Genomic DNA, 18,970 nt, shown 5'->3' with positions numbered 1-18,970 from the left:
TGCTGCCTGACAACAACTATCTACTTGTTTCATGGGGAAGACATGATCAAAGTAAAAAATGAACAGCAAACAAGAAACAAGCTCAAGATAAATTAAAGGATTACTGCACAAGTTATGGACTACACATGATAGATTGGCATTCTGTTTAGTTTACGGGTAAAGCCTGCAAAGATGACTGCAAGTCTCCAACAAATGTAATGAGCTTCTGCAAATACTGTAATCCTGTCTTATTACAAATACTGTCATATGCATTTCAATACCTAAGGCTTATAAGTTATATAGTTATGTAAATATTCTCTGCATGGCAACAACAAAAAGGCTTTCAATGTTGGTAATTCTTTAACTGTATGCTTATTAAAGCTTACTTTCATCTTACAATCTCCAACAAGCTTACCTGGTGGTCAGTAAAGCATTACTACTTAAACAAAGAGCAACAGGGCACTATGACAGCATGAATTTTTTGAATAATAACTATAAATCAACAGTATAAAAATATGACAGAAAATCAGAACATTCTGCAAATCAAGGACAGATGAAAAGCCACTGTCGTACTTGTGTCTACCTTGGATGAGGGAATACTCTGCACACTTACACTGCATAACTGCTCCTTGCCTTGCTTGGACACATCCAGAGTCACTACATGGGGGAGTGGGGTGCAACAAGTATGTCACAATTTGAAATGTCTCTGGCTGATGGTGATGGCTCTGACACTTATACCTCTCGACCTCAGAGCAAGAAATCTGGACAAAACCATACACAGAAGTGGGTCACAGGCCCAAAAATAAGGGCAATTTTAAATATTGCTCTTATAAACTTAAAAATATAATAGAATAGTAGTAGGTCTTGCATTAGTATGAATTTTCTGAAGGGTATGAAATCTGAAACTCAAATGTCTGCCATTATTTTCTAACTTCAATCTTTAATGATTTGCCGCTAATTTGCCAGAAAACCACAATTTTTTGAAAAACGGTCCACAAATGTGATGCAAAAATATAAAATTGCCACACAATACAGCTGGGAACCTATCAAAGAAGGGACACATTTTTAATATTAGTACTGTTAACTTGAGCAACTGACAAAATAAGAGAATCTACATGCATTTCTGAAATAAAAGTAATCTATAACTCTGATCATTACAGTTATTTATAATTGTAAACCCTCCACATTTTCTTCCAAAACTGCCATTTTGTGGAGGGATTATTAGGGGTAGAACAACATTTTGAGCCAAAATTGGGGACAGTTGAGAGGTTTGGATATTCCTAATTCTATAAAGTGATTTATTTGCACATACCTCTCAACCTCTTAATGCAGGAAATTTGGACAAGGCCAAATATATTCGGGGAATATACAAACAGTACTAAAAATTGCTCTTGTATAAACTTAAGACAGTTGATAGAATAACAGGTCTTAGTGACTTAATTCTTAAATGATTTGCCAGAAAACCATACATTTTATGAGGAACAAACCAAAAATAAGAAGCAAAAATCTATTCATTCTGCAAAAATCTGGACAGTTGAGAGGTATAGTTCAGCCAGGGCTGTCTGAGTTTGCTGCCCTTCCCCTCTCACAAAATTATAGTCAAATGGAGCCTCCCTCTTGAAGCCATTCCAGTGTCCCATTCCTTGGTTATTTCACCTCATTTACCATAAACACTGTAATGTGCATACTGATTCACTTCTGTGATGATTTGGATTTGAAAGTTTTATTTTGCATTTTACAGTACACACACTAATAGATATCTGCTAAACAAAGCAATGCAGTCTCACAATGAAAATAGACTTAGCATTTAAACTTCTCTGCACTTGAAACTCACATTTATTGGAAAAGCAAACCCACACCACATCCAAAGAAAATGCATCTGGCCAGTGATGGATAAGGATTACCTTTGGATTGTTTTCAAATCATAGGCTCCTTGCACACAAAAGAAGAAACATACATGAGTTCTTTGATACACCTTCCTGACTTTATTAAATTATATTCCTTGTATAATACAGCACACTTGTTAGAGGCTCATGCACGGCTGCTGCCCTGCGACTGCTAAATGTAAATAAACCGTCTCCAGAACAATCTGCACACTTTCTACAAAATGCATTCATTCACTGACTGTGCCTGCTATACCTCTAAAGTAAAAAGCACTACAGATAACGTGGGTAATGCGAGTATGATCCATCCATTCCAATCACGAATTGACAAGGCCACCTGCAGAACTAACTTTATTACAGCATTCTCAGTTTCAACATGCTTCTATTTAAAACATTTTTTTTTGTTTGGTTTGGGGGAAGGAGGGTTCACTCTTCTCAGTCGGCCTTGTTCCACAGCAGGAGTAAAATACTCTGGCTGAGTGAGATCAACTTAGCCACACTGCCGACTTTCTTTCTGAGTTAACACTTAACAGCAACACTATATGTGTTCTTCTGCCCCGTTTTAACCATCTTTCCCTTAGAGTAATATGCAGACGTTTCACACAGTAGTACACAAACACATTAAATAAAAAGACAAATGACCAAGTCTACATTACAATCTCTTACTTTCCAATGATCAAACTATAATGCAATGATGACACTGACTAGGCAAGCAAGGTAAGTGGTTATGCACGCACTCACCAACAGCACTCAAGCAGCCAAAAGAACTGGGCCTGGAAACTCTAGTCAGTCACACTTTGGATTTCATTATAATGCCTGCGCCTGACCCGTATCATAGTAATCCAGCTGCTGAAATAGGGTACAGGCAATAGGTAAGAAAACAAGGGGTCAGGTCTGGTATTCTACTCTGTCTGAACACTTTGACTGCCTGCAGATTCTGCATTTCAAAACCATGGATACAGCGGTGGACCCGGTTAACTGTTCTTATTTCTTTACACAGCAAATTATTTCACACAACACAACAGCTAGGAGGAAGCAGAATTGAAGACAAGTAACTAGCAGGGGAGGGCTTCTTTCTGTATGATTCAGACACAATTATGGGCCAGCATCTGGCAATATTCTCATTTCAACCAGCCAACAGCAACCACAAAATAGTGTACACTGCAGACAGTAAATAGCACTAGCACTTTGTATAGTCTAAAAAACATACCTGTTGTTGGTCCATTCTACACACACACACACACACACACACACACACACACACACACACACACACACACACACACACACACACACACACACACACACACACACCTTCCTTTTAGTTCTGTACCTGAAAGAGTCCATCTGTCAGCTTCCCGGGGAAGGCTTCCCTGTGAGAGAGTCCATCTGCAGCAGAAGTGGGTTCCAATGGTCCTGTGCAGCTAAATGTCTTCCCGGGGAAGGTTTCTCTGTGAGAGCAGGCTTCAGCCTGCAGACGTTGCAGCCCGGACATCTTCCATTTTGTGCGGTTGTCACCGCATAGATTTCTGGGCTGCAGGGCAGAGATGGCCTTTCCTCCTATCCAGACTGCTGACAAAGAAGTCTGGAGTTCCCCAATCAGTGCAATCATGCATGCTCTGAGTTCCGGGACTCAAAAATATTTATTTTTGTTCCTTTAGTCACGTGATATTTTTATTTTTGTTTTTTGACTTTCCACAGCTGGAGGGGCTGTGGTCCTGCAGTCCTATAGCACAAGCCTCCCCTGATGTATATATCTATATCTATACATATATATACATATATATATATATATATATATATATATATATATATATATTTATGCATATATGGATATATATGTGTGTGTGTGTATATATATATATATATATATATATATATATATATATATATATAGATAGATATACACATATATACACACACATGTATAGTGATTCAGACTGAATACATTAAACATCAACAGTATTAATGCTGACACATTAACATCGACAACAAAACATCAACATGCTTCTACGCATGATCCAGTGATTAACCCTGGACCATGTAAACTCAATTACCTATTTTTTTGAAGGAAGAAAGCCCTTTACATCTTCATATGGAGGCTGTGTCACCCACACCCCCTGCTAATTATATATCCAATTATATATTCCATCTCCAAGATTGCACAATCCTTGGCTACAGGGCATATTCCCATCTCATTAACAAAACAAATGTTGACCTAAGCCACACTTAACCTAAGCTAGTGCACACACACGCACACACACACACACACACACACACACACACACACACACACACACACACACACACACACACACACACACACACACCTATATCTATTTATCTATTCCTTTATATACCTATATATATGTTCTAGCACTTGGCTGAATGTTTACTAGATGTGTTTATTCATATGGTACATCTTTCTGATCTGTAACTCCCCAGCTACTGTTCCCACAGAGAATACAGAGAATCACTTTTAGCTCAGTTTCTGTAAGTGCATAGGCAGTAGTTCAAAGTATTTTGGACTTGATCAGTTAAGTAAGAGATTATAGGGTGAAGGTGTCCAGATTGGGTTCAGGGAACGTGTCCTGCAAAAGATACTTTTATATTTTTGTCTGGTTGGAGCTTTGGCAAATGTATTTCATCCATTTGCAGCTTTGATAAGTGATGACACAATGAGCTGCAGTGGAATGTGCACACCCATACACAAGTGTGTGTGTGTGTGTGTGTGTGTGTGTGTGTGTGTGTGTATGTGTGTGTGTGTGTGTGTGTATATATATATATATATATAAATATATATATATATATATATATATATATATATATATATATATATATATATATATGTGTGTGTGTGTGTGTGTGATTGTATGCTTATGTATGCACTGTACACAATACTCACACGTGCACCCCCCCTCACACACACATATATATGTTTCATACTACTGATGTATATACCAGAACAAAAATATCCTACAGTAATATCAAATGCAGTTTGAGTAACTGAATACTGAATGCATTTTCAAGTAAATTGTTACAGTCTAGTGTTCTGCTCAATTACAAAAAAAAATGTTTAGGCATTTAACCAAGAAATTCCTAATGTGAACTGTACTTTTTTCAAATACTAATTCTTACTTGCTATTGCTGGCTGAAGTTTCTCACCAGAAATTAGTATTATAATTCTAATTACAACCTGGAATTAATACAGCAGCTTAAATGGTATCTCATCAGCATTGCCATATGTACAGAGCTTTGGGACCTCTGTTGGTAAGACGCTTAACAGCAGTCGGTATCTGTGCTGCATGTTTGCAGCTAGTAATGAGTTTGACCCCCACTGCACTGATCAGCATGAACCACCAATGCCCACTGAGACAGACTTGACACATACTTTACTGCATTTTATATTAGGCTCTGTATTAGAAGGGCAGAAGTCAAACTGTGTTTCTTAAGCCACTAAACTGCATTTACTTTCCATTTGTTAATAAAAATGGAGACAATTACACTGTTTGCATCATCCAGTAAATATATTTTTTTCCATTTAGTAAAACGTGTATTTCACAGAAAATATAAGATGGAAATTAAGAACAGCTGGTGTTCCAACAATAAAAGTGCTGTTGTGTTCTGCAATGGCCACATTCTTATTATGTTTATTTCCATCAAACAATGTCATAAGAAGCGACAGGACAGTGCTTTGACATAGTTTTTTTATAAATAGAGACTGAATGATGGCGCTGGGATTAATATGTTAATCAGGTGCAGACTACTGTGAATCCAGAGTATTATGCACAACTTACGCTGTTTCAACATCTGCTAATGCTGACAAAGAAGATACTAAGTATATTTTGTGGCATATCGAGTGCCATTTTTCAATACTGTTTGCCCTTGGGAAAAGTTCACATTTTCTCAAAGATGAACACAGAATATAGAGATTTATCATTTCTGAAAAAAAAATGTATTAGATGTCTAACCTGACAAGCGAAAGAACAAATAGTTCAAAGAACATGGGAAAAATAAACACAGAATGTCAAACAAGTGAACATATTTATATGTATAATTAAATGTTCCATAAAATATATATATATATATATATATATTTGTTTGAGCTTCTCAGTGAAGTGTGATTGTATTACTCAGCAATGCAGTTGCTTGGCTGGCTTGTATATATATATATTTGCAAATTGCTGTTGTTAGCTGAAATCCTCAAAGGAAAGTACAATTCTGACATAAACATCTAGAAGTATTATGAGTACTGGTAAAGCATGAAGAATCATTTAAGCTTTTATTTCTCTTCTTTGTTAGCTTTTTTATTCAGTCTGCACTGTAGCTTTCTGACCACTATGGCAAATAAGCCTCAGCTCACGAAACTTAATTTCCAGATTGTATAGATATTACCAAATTATAAATATTTGTAGGTACCCCTTATATGTATAAAAATATGCATTCTGTTTTATAATACCTTTAGTTGCCATCATAATTAATGCCAGTATGTTAATGGTATCAATTTTCATGTTTTTACTAGCTTTCTCATACTATAAGAAAAGTCAAACTGTAGTAAATAATTTAATTTACAATACTGATATCTTTCTCCATTCTACACATATATTTTTAGAATTGCTTAATGATAAAAATATTACTAGTGACATGTTTGTTTATGTACCTTGTGCAATGTAATTCAACAAAAAGCAATCCAATTGCACATAACCTTTTGGCAAATGCCAGATCTGTAATTACACTATCACCGTCAAGCCTTAAACAATGTGTTAAAGAACAAGCTATCTGACCACATGAATCTGTTTAATATGACTCTAATGGGATATGACCAGTCTGTGAAAAAAGCAGAAGATTAGAAGTGACAAAGCTAATTGACTGCCAAGGTATCTGCATGAAACTAGAATAAAAAAATCCCTTTGCTGCAAATGAAACTGGACTGATTTAATATCTGAACATTGTATCACATCTCTTCTGAATAAAATGAGAAATTTGACTTTGATATGTTGCATTTTTTCCATATCCATACTACAATGAAAGATGAATCAAAATATTTAGATGTCATGAAGATTAAAACTTTCCACTGACTTGTTGTAATAAATATTAGAACACCCATTTGTTGAAAGAAACTGTCAGGAAGATTTTGGCTCATACCTGAAATAAATAATACATGAAATTTGCCGACACAATGTTCTGTATTTGCAAATATGCACAAGCAATGTACAATATATTTCAAAGTATTTTATAAAATATTATGCATGCTGTTTACAAAAGGTTAAGTATAGTGGTTTCAGTGCTGCCTGTGAAAGTGGTTTCTTTCCTTAATGCTAGTCACTTAGCTGTTTTACATGTATAAATCTCCCTTATAAAAGAGAAGACAAACATTCTACAATGATACTTTGTCACTAAAATGAAACACAAGGGCAATGTAATTCAACAAACCTTTGGAGAACTGTAAAATGCTTGTTTAATAAACAGGAGAACATATGCTTGTCGGCATTAATTCAGAATATTCCTTATTAGTTAGTATACTGTAATGAAAACATTGAGTTAACCTGATGTCTGTTTGTTAGGCACACACAACATGCAGCTTCTGCTGTTACTGCAGGTTTTTAGTCTATTACAGTATCACAAAACTCGGGAGCTGTTTTAAAATGCTTCTTATCATGACACTGAGCTATCATTCCTCGAGTGGCAGCTGACTAAAATGTAAGACTTTGAAACTAAAATGCCAGTGGCTGTTATCCATTGAAAATGTCATACACATGCACAAATAGATGTGGCCATACACACATGCACACACATACGTGCACACACACACACACACACACACACACACACACACACACACACACACACACACACACACACACACGTGACCATCAATTACAGCCACTTGCATCACTGTGACTGTACACCTAAGTTGTGTGAATGCATCAAATGAATGAATACATACATAAATAACTGCCACACAGAAATTTATCTTCTCCACTCTTATCATAAAAATTTAATGTGCAACTCACTGTAACTCAGTCCCAAATACCTCTAAACACCTTTGCTCAAGAGACAAGGAGAAATCTGAAAAATATAATGGGGGACAAAGTACCAAAATCAGAAATGAATATTGCTTTTAGATATTTAAAACATTGCTAGAGTAACAATTTTTTTATTAGTATGCTTTTGTCAGAAGGCTGTTAAGTCTGAAACTCAAGTGTCTCTCATTATTTACTGAATGCAGTCCTTGCTGATTTGCCAGCACACCAACCCACCACACCAAGAAAACAGACCAAAAAATGAGGCAAAACTGGGCACAGTTATAATGGTAGCAATTGATCTGCCAGCACACCACACGATGTATAACCAAGAAAACAGACCAAAATATGAGACAAAACCAGGCACAGTTATAATGGTAGCAATTGATCTGCCAGCACACTACACAATGTATAACCAAGAAAACAGACCAAAATATGAGGCAAAACTGGGCACAGTTATAATGGTAGCAACTGATCTGCCAGCACACCACACAATGTATAACCAAGAAAACAGACCAAAATATGAGACAAAACCGGGCACAGTTATAATGGTAGCAACTGATCTGCCAGCATACCACACAATGTATAACCAAGAAAACACACCAAAATATGAGGCAAAACTGGGCACAGTTATAATGGTAGCAACTGATCTGCCAGCACATCATACAATGTATAACCAAGAAAACATACCAAAATATGAGGCAAAACTGGGCACAGTTATAATGGTAGCAATTGATCTGCCAGCACACCACACGATGTATAACCAAGAAAACAGACCAAAATATGAGGCAAAAGTGGGCACAGTTATAATGGTAGCAACTGATCTGCCAGCACACCACACAACGTATAACCAAGAAAACATACCAAAATATGAGGCAAAACTGGGCAATTATGTAACATTTATGCTTCTACAGCAAAAAAAAAAAAAAAAAAAAAAATGAAGCAGCATGTAATGTAATGATATTTTTGCAGGGAAAAATTCATACCTGTATACCTCTACTGTACACAACACCCCATTACTTATTTATTTCAACTCCAAGACTGTCATATTTCCGAGAAAGAAACAAAAAAAAACATTAAAATCTAATGTGCTCTAACACTGAGGTGGTGTCATTTGAGAGCTAAATAAGTTGAGCAGTATGGGCGTGCAGGAGTGCAGTTCCTCTTCAAAACATATCCTCTTCAAAATATATTGCATGGGAATACAGATTTGTCTGCAGAAATTAAATGATGTTCTGTAATCCAATTTACTACTGTTTATAAGCTACATTTCTGCTAAACTATTGACAGTTTTTAACGTTCACATTAATATACTCTTTTCAATTTACTATATGGTACATATATGTACATTAAGACTGTAATACAAAATAAGCCACCGCAATAATTTACGCTACCATATAGGTTAATCACTGCAACAGTATGACCCTCAGCAAAATGACTGCTTGCATATTTGGCCATAGGGGAAAGACTAGATAAGGCCAAGATTAATGATTTTCAGTTGTTGCATGGGCACATATTAGTAACCCATGGAATGCAGTACAAAAAATACACTCATTTCTGTCATACGTCTTGGCAAGCAAAGACTGCAGATTAAGAACATGATACAATTTTCTTCTGAAGACATGCATTTTAAGCAAATGAAACTCAACAAAAGGTACTTTCAAGATATTACAAATAAACATTTGCGTTTTCAGGATATCATCTGAACATGTGTAGAGTTTCTAAATATTTACTAACCATTTTGCAATGTACAAATGATGAAAAGCAGCTAGCCATGCTTTAAAAAAAAGGAAAAAAAAAACGTGTTCCCATTACTTGTACCTCTGCTCTGGAACATTATCGCTTTTCTTTACTTTCACTCAAGCTGTCTGGGGCAGCCTGAAACAATATGCAGAGGGCGTTGCTGTTTCATACAGCAGTCCAGTGTGATAGTCTTTGAGTGATGTTTATGAAATACTCAAGAGTTCTCCTGTTTAGTGGTGTAAGGCTATGCCAGTCTATAGCCCAAAAACTGGATTTTGATGATTTTGTTTGGTTTGAAATCTTTTCCTACAAGTATGCATATAAATGGAGTTCTGAGTACCAGAAACAAGACAAAAGTCAAAAAGCTATTATTTAAAATAATAGTCAGCTTTCCGAATTTAAATTAATTTTTCTTTTTTTTTTTGTTTTAATTGAAGGGGGCTGCAGCCCAACAGACAGTATCGCAAGCTGCCCCTAATTGTCACCATGGAGAGGGAAGACAGCAAATTAATAAATCTATAGACATACACTTGCCTAATTTGGAAAGGGAGAATGCCTCTGACATATTCATAACAGTGAGAGTCAAACAAAGAGGAAAGAATAGTGTTAGAAAGTTCCAAATGTACTAAAAGTTTCCCAGTGTTACACAGAAAAATAGAACCAGCACATTTACAAAAAAACATTTAATGAGACATATCAACATACACACTTATGACAGAGCAGCTTGCAGGATCAAAGTGAGTCTAGGGAAAGGTGTTACATAGTAAATAGTGCAGACAAAGTGTTGCAAAGCAGGGAGTAAACAAAACTAGAAGAAATAAAGACTGAATAATTCATGAGAAAAAAGAAGAAATTAAGTTATGAAATAGAAAAGATACACAACCTGAAAAGAATTCAAAAATGTGGAATTCTAATTGGCATAAGCAGGTGAGTGTTGAGGAAGAAGAGAAACTTATCAATAAGAGATTACACTAGAGTAGTAAAAAGGGATGAAACAGTATTGGGTCAGAGTTTTAAATCCCATTTCTGTTAGTGTAAAATGGAAAAGTTAAGTAAAGGAAGAATGTAGGCAGCATGTATATGTTAATAAGAAAAAAAAGTAAAACTAAAGATACATTTTTGTAGTGAGATATCCCTTGTAACCTAAAGAAGAAAAAGAAAGTGAGAGAGTGGTACTCACCCGCACTGAGAGAGAGCGAGAGATAAGAAATGAAACAAAAAAAAGAAGAGGAAAGAGTATATTGAGAGACAGATTAACCTTGAATAGTGCCGTAATGATAACAGGAAAAGAGGAAGGCCTAAGATAAGGTTTATGGATGTGGTGAGAGAGGACATGCAGGTGGTTGGTGTGACAGAGCAAGATGCAGAGGACAGGAAGAAATGGAAACAGATGATCCACTGTGGCGATCCCTAATGGGAGCAGCCGAAAGAAGAAGAAGAAGTGCCGTAATGATACAGAAACCCAAAACAGTAGAAAGAGGTTTCTAAGAATCGAGTTTATAAAGAAAAAGCACAAGAACAAGTGAATAAAATAGAGACAGCAACTGACACAATAGATTACTGGTCTGATCTGCCTTTCTTAGGAGGATAATTAGACATTGAGACACACACTTGTATTAGTAGGAGGAGGCAGTGCTTAGCACATCACAACAGGCTGACCCTGAGCCTGAAGAAATTTTAGAGATAGCTGACCACCTGGTACGCTAAATAAACTTTAAAAAGTTCACTGACAAGATGACACTTAAGCAGTGCAAGATACAACAGAGCCTAGCATTGTAGGGTATGAAACTTAACAAAATTCTTCCACTTCCTAATAATACTGTGAATTACAAAATGATTTATTGTACAGAGTACGTAAAGACAGAGATGACATAATACACCAACTGCTAGTGCCCAAAACATTCTGAACCCTAATGATGAAATAAACACTAAGTCAAAATAAGGGGTCACCTAGAAATGGAAAAAGGTAAAATAAGGATCCTAGCAAGGTTTTAATGGCCAGCAATAATGACAGAAATTGAGAACTTCTGTGCTGTATAACCTGAATGACAGAATATAGCCTATCACACCAGTTTCAAAAATACTTTGTTGTAATGCTTGTTACAGTGGTGCCATTTGAACATATTGCTATACACAATATTGCGCAACTGGTAAAATCCAACTGTGAATTTCAATACAATATCCTCTTGGACTTATACAACTAAGTACCCAGAGCGTATTTTCCTATTGAAGCTTAATGATAAATCTATAGCTAGGGAGTTAGACAGTTTATTAATTTCTATTGTATGAATACCTAAGGAAATGCTCACTGACTGTTTCCATTTATGTCAAGAATAATGCACCAACTGTGCCAATAGTTTATAGTTAAGCAATTTAAAAACAACACACCATCCCCAAGCATAATGGTTATTGTAACTTTTTAATCAAGTATTAAAATTCATGCTGAGAAAAGTTAATTGTGGAATTTTTGTTTTCTTTGTGGCAGAGTTAATTTGAAACAGTAAAAACTTAAATGATTTAAACTACATGATGAAACAGACTGGAAAGAAAAGACCAGTACAGATATATCACATGCATATCTTGAAACCATGGGAAGAAACAGAAACTTCTGTAGTTAATTTAATTGGATAAGCTAATAGGTATGGCAAAGAAAGAAAACTGACCTTTATGCATTTAGTTCACTTAGACAACATATTATATAAGTCACAGAAACAAGAAATAAAAGTTTCTGTTAAGAAATTAAAAGGAAAAGCTAACTTAAATCCTTAGAAAAATACCAGATTCACAAAGAAAAGCTGTGAAAGAGGAAGTCCAAAAAATGCATAATATGAAGGTATTTGAGGAGTGAAAGATGAGTGGAGCAGCCAATAATATTAGTTCTGCAACCCGATGGAACAATCTGGGTCTGTAATGATTTTAGGAAGATGAACAGCATTTTGAAATTTGATAGCTACTCAATGCCTTGACTGATGAAATCAATAGAAGGCTGTAGAAAACAAGATTCTTGACCACATTAGACCTAACAAAAGGATATTGCCAGATCACTACCATGACTTAAGCCATAGAAAAGACAACCTTTTCACAACCTGAGGGCTTATACCAGTAGACTGTCCTTCCTTTTGGCTATAACATGCTTCTGCAACATTTTAGGGACTTAAGGACAGAGTCCTAAGATCACATGTCAAGTATACTGTGCTTACCTAGATGATCTAATATTACATTCAGAAGACACAACTCTCATTTAATTAAAGTCCAGGCTGCAGAGGTTAGCTGTCAATGCTTCCATCAGCTCCAAGAGCAGGTTATGTGTGACAGGCAGGTACATTATTTTGCCTATGTGATTGGTAAGGAAACTGTTCAGCCCCAGAAGGGAAAAACATGAAGTTGTGACATGCTGGCCTACTTCTAGTACTAAGAATTAGGTGTCAGCATTCTTGAGATTAGCTGGGCACTATCACAAATCTGTACACCATTTTGATTCAATACCTTGCCCCCCCTGCAAATTTGACACAAAGAAAGATGCTCCTTTAGGTTAAGTAGAAATTTGAGGCAGACAATGTTTTGACCAGATGAAGAGAATACTCTTTTCAGAGCCTGCATTAGCATCTCTAAGTTTCAACAGGTGATGCATCAGTGCTTAGGGGCAGTGTTGTCACAGACCTCTAAAGGGAAGAAAATTCTATATGTTTTTTCAGTTGAAAATACAGCTAATTCCAGGTATTCCACCACTCAGAGAGAATGCTTTGCAATCAGGTGGGCATTATCTTTGTTAAAGTACTACCTTCTTGATCAAGAGATTTTACTTATCAAAGACCATGCCTTGGTGTCATGGTTGAACAGACAACAGGATGGAAACAGAAAAAGGCAAATTCTATATGTTTTTTCATTTGAAAATACAGCAAATGTCAGGTTCATAGTTTCATAGGTTCATAGGTAGATACTAGGCTATCTGCCCTAGGGCATATATAAGCCTAGCCAGAGTGTATTTGGCTACCACCTCCCTATTAGATTAGCCTACTGTGCCTCTGTAAAGTAGGTCACAGAAGGTACCCTTTTAAGATTAGTTTACTGTGCCTCTGTCTAGCAGGGACACAGGAGAGATCCCAGGGGTGAATTTGCGATTTCCCATCCACACGTCCAAATTTCGCTTGAAGCGGGTCAGCAAGGGGCTATGTCTAACATGAATTGGGATTCTATTCCAGAGTGAGGGGAGTCTCTGGGAAATGAATCTGTCCCTCCAGCATGTCCTATTTATTTTTGTGCTGAGGTTTAGGTCCCTGGAGCGTGTAGCTCTAAGGGACTTGGATTTTTTGAGGTGGAGCATGTCCATTAATTCTGGGTTTGACATGGCTTTGTACGTCAGGCATAGATCGCCTCTGAGTAGGTGGTAAGCAACCGAGTAGAGCTGGAGTTTTTTAGTCGAGCTGCATAGGACATCTGTTTGTAGCCCATGATCCTCTTGGTGAGGTACTTTTGGGGTCTCTCCAGTTGCTGCAGGTGTCGGGTAAGGTACATCCCAAAAGGGGCATTGTATTCAATTATGGGCCTGATGAGTGACAAGTAGAGGGGCACAATGACCTCTCTTGATCTAGATGCGAACCCTTTCGTGATAAGGTGGGCTATATAGAAGGTCTTTCTAACCACTTTGGCAACGTGATTATCAAAGGAGAGATTACTATCTACGTTGGTCCCCAAATCTCTAATTATTTCTTCCGTACTTAATGGATTACCACCTATGTGGTAATTTGTGGGCACCTTGTTTTTCCTAAAGGGGTTGACTACGCACTTTTTAGCATTTAGCTTGAGGCCATGGCTCTGCCACCAAGCATCCGTCTCTGTGAGACCCTTTTGGAAGATGCTTGTGTCAGCTGGAGATTCGATTATGGCCCCCAGTTTGCAGTCATCTGCGAACTTTGTCAGCCATAATCCCCCCGTGTTAGCCTGAACCTCAGAGAAGTATATACCAAATTCCACCACTGAGAGGAAATGCTTTGCAATCAGGTGGGCATTATCTTTGTTAAAGTACTACCTTTTTGACCAAGAGATTTTATTTATTAAAGACCATGCCTTGGTGTCGTGGTGGAACAGAAAGGATGGGAACAGAAAACTATGTAGATGGACATTTTCCTTGCAACCTTTTAAGTTAATTGTGAAATCCAGGCCAGGCTTGACATATTACAATTCAGGTGGCCTGTCTAGAACTCAGAAACATACCTCTCAACTACCCTGAATTTACATGAAAAATACTGAATTTGCAAAGAAAATGACATGGTGCCACAAAATCCTAAGTGGCCAATTCAATCACAATTTGTTTACATTGCTTTCCCTCACCAGCAAAGCACCATCAGGTCATGCCTGTGGCCTGGACACTTGATGTGATGATTTGACATATGCTGTGTCTGCAACTGCTACGGAATGGCAGTATGTCCCACTAGCAGTGAGCATTCCAAAAAAAAAATGCCAAGAGACAGAAAAGCAGGAAACCTTAGCCAGCCCCAGAATTTAGATGAATACAGGCAGTACCATGGTCAAGCCAGTGCATTTCTTTGTGCCGGTCCCAAGCCTGGATAAATGGGGAGGTTTGCGCCAGGAAGGGCATCCGGCGTAACATTTTGCCAAATCATACATGCAGACAAAAGTACACATACACATACCAGATCGCTCAAGGCCCGGGTTAACAACGACCGCCACCAGTGTTGTTGGCCAACAGGGTGCTGGCGGAAATTGGGCTACTGTTGGCCAAAGGAGGAGAAGAGGTGGAAGGCATGGCCAAAGGCAGGTAAAGGCTAGGATTGTGATAGTGAGGATCGGAACTTTGAATGTTGGCAGAATGACTGGTATAGGGAGAGAGCTAGCTGATATGAGGGACCGAAGGAAGGTTGGTATATTGTGTGTGCAAGAGACCAGATGGAAGGGGAGCAAGGCTAGGTGTATCGGAGGCAGGTTCAAATTGTTTTATTATGGTGTGGATGGGAGGAGAAATGGCGTAGGGATTATCCTGAAGGAACAGTATGCTAAGAGTGTTTTGGAGGTGAAAACAGTGTTGGATAAAGTGATGTTTATGAAGCTGGAAACTGATGGTGTAATGATGAATGTTGTTAGTGCATATGCTCTACAAGTTGGGTGTGCGATGGATGAGAAAGAAAAATTTTGGAGTGAGTTGGATGAAGTGGTGATGACTGTACCCAAGGGTGAGAGACTGGTGATTGAAGCAGATTTCAATGGGCATGTTAGTGAAGGAAACAGAGGGGATGAGTAAGTGATGGGTAGGTATGGTGTTAAGCAAAGGAATGCAGAAGTTCAGATGGTAGTGGATTTTGTGAAAAGGATGGACATGACTGTGTTGAATACGTATTTTACCAAGAGGGATGAGCATAGGGTGACATACAAGAGTGGAGGAAGATGCACACAGGCAGATTATATCTTATGTAGAAGGGCCAGTCTGAAGGAGATTGGAGATTGTAAAGTGGTGGCAGGGGAAAGTGAAGTTAGGCAGCATAGGATGGTGGTTTGTAGGATGACATTGGAGGAGGATGAGTGTGAGGGCAGCACCAAGGATCAAATGGTGGAAATTGAAAAATGGTAATTGTGAGGTGATGTTCAGGGAAGAGTTAAGCCAGGCACTGGGTGGCAGTGAAGAGTTACCAAATAGCTGGGTAACTACAGCAGAGCTAGTAAGAGAGATGGCTAGAAAGGTGCTTGGTGTGACATCTGGAAAGAGGAAGGAGGACAAGGAGACCTGGTGGTGGAATGAAGAAGTACAGGAGAGTATACAGAGAAAGAGGTTGGTGAAGAAGAAGTGGGATTGTCAGAGAGATGAAGAAAGTAGACAAGAGTATAAGGAGATGAGGTGCATGACAAAGAGAGAGGTGGTGAAGGCTAAGGATAAGGCATATGATGAGTTGTATAAAAGGATGGACACTAAGGAGGGAGAAAAGGACCTGTACCAATTGGCTAGACAGAGGGACCGAGCTAGTAAAGATGTGCAGCAGGTAAGGGTGATAAAGGATAATGAGGGAAACGTACTCACAAGCGAGGAGAGTGTGTTGAGCAGATGGAAAGAGTACTTTGAGGGGCTGATGAATGAAGAGAATGAGAGGGAGAGAAGGTTGGATGATGTACAGATAGCGAATCATGAAGTGCAGTGGATTAGCAAGGAGGAAGTAAGGATAGCTATGAAGAGGATGAAGAACAGAAAGGCTGTTGGTCAGGACGACATACCTGTGGAAGCATGGAGGTGTTTAGGTGAAATGGCAGTGGAGTTTTTAACTAGATTGTTTAATGAAATCTTGGAAAGTGAGAGGATGCCTGAGGAATGGAGAAAAAGTGTTTTGGTACCGATTTTTAAGAATAAGGGTGATGTGCAAGGGAGATGTAGTAACTACAGATGGATTAAACTGATCAGTCACAGCATGAAGTTATGGGAAAGAGTAGTGGAAGCTAGGTTAAGAATGAAGGTGATGATTAGTGATCAGCAGTATGGTTTCATGCCAGGAAAGAGCACTACAGATGCAATGTTTGCTTTAAGAGTGTTGATGGAGAAGTACAGAGAATGTCAGAAGGAGTTGCATTGTGTCTTTGTAGATTTAGAGAAAGCATATGACAGGGTGCCTAGAGAGGAGTTGTGGTATTGTATGAGGAAGTTTGGAGTGTCAGAGAAGTATGTAAGAGTGGTACAGGATATGTATGAGGGTAGTGTGACAGCGGTGAGGTCTGCGGTGGGGGTGGAGGTGGGATTACATCAAGGTTCAGCTCTGAGCCCTTTCCTATTTGTAATGGTGATGGACAGGTTGACAGACGAGATCAGACAGGTGTCCCCGTGGACTATGATGTTTGCAGATGACATTTTGATCTGTAGTGAGAGTAGGGAACAGGTGGAGGAGACCCTGGAGAGGTGGAGATATGCTCTAGAGAGAAGAGGAATGAAGGTCAGCAGGACTAAGGTAGAATATATGTGTGTGAATGAGAGGGAGGATAGAGGAATGGTGAGGATGCAGGGAGTAGAGGTGGTGAAGGTGGATGAGTTTAAATACTTGGGATCAACAGTTCAGAGTAATGGTGAGTATGGAAGAGAGGTGAAGAAGAGAGTACAGGCAGGATGAAGTGGGTGGAGAAGAGTGTCAGGAGTGATTTGTGACAGATGAGTACCAGTAAGAGTGAAAGGAAAGGTGTACAAGAGGGTAGTGAAACCAGCTATGTTATATGGGTTGGAGACAGTGGCATTGACAAAAAGGCAGGAGTCAGAGCTTGACGTGGCAGAGTTGAAGATGTTAAGATTTGCACTGGGTGTGACGAGGATGGACAAGATTAGGAATAAGTATATTAGAGGGTCAGCCCAGGTTGGAAGGTTTGGAGATAAAGCCAGAGAGGCAAGATTATGTTGGTTTGGACATGTGCTGAGGAGGGATGCAGAGTATATTGGGAAAAAGATGCTAAGGATGAAGCTGCCAGGTAACAGGAAAAGAGGAAGGCCTAAGGTAAGGTTTATGGATGTGGTGAGAGAGGATATGCAGGTGGTTGGTGTGACAGAGCAAGATGCAGAGGACAGGAAGAAATAGAAACAGTTGATCTGCTGTGGTGACCCCTGATGGGAGCAGCCGAAAAAAGAAGAAGACAGGCAGTATCATGGTCACAGCAGTCACAAGTCCCAAAGATGGAACTGGGAATTTGTATGACCAAACCAAGTGGGTAAGTAAAAGTTTCTATTAATGTGCGTTAAAATTTGGTTTGGACTTCTAGGCAGCAGTAGATGAGATTCAAGATATTCAGTACTACCAGGGACTTCCCCACTTATATACATCATACAGCTTATCAATATAGTTTGTTACTCTCTATAAAACATTTTATAACACTACAATATATGGGTATGAAAAAAATGCAAGATGCTTGGTTTTGTCCACTGTTTAGCATACAACAAGCTTTTTAATTGAATCTTTATTTACTCTTACATATCATATACCTGACTGCTTAATAAACAGTGTTAAATATGCCCTGGCAGAGACACTACTCAAGCTGTTTAACTTAAGTTTAGCTTCTGGCTTTGTCCCTGATGAGTGGCACACTGTAGTGGTGATACCCCTCCATAGGGGTGGCCTTACAACTGACTCAGGTAATTACATTGCTATTTTCCTTACAAAGCTCATCTGCAAAACCATGGGGTGTATTATAACTACCCTCATAAATTGTGATATCAAAACTCTAGTTAGACTTGACCCCCAAAAGTTTGGCTTTGTGAAGTGTAGATCCTGTCTATTTAACCTGGTAAAGTTCTTCAAATGGATTACAGAGGCTGTAGATGGTGGTCAAGCAGTGCATCTTGACCTAAGAAAGGCATTTGACACC

The sequence above is a fragment of the Protopterus annectens genome, chromosome 6.part0 (assembly GCF_019279795.1).
Source record: "Protopterus annectens isolate FY-2018-M chromosome 6.part0, PAN1.0, whole genome shotgun sequence".
Classification (NCBI taxonomy): Eukaryota; Metazoa; Chordata; order Ceratodontiformes; family Protopteridae; genus Protopterus; species Protopterus annectens.
This window is presented reverse-complemented; position numbering follows the sequence as displayed.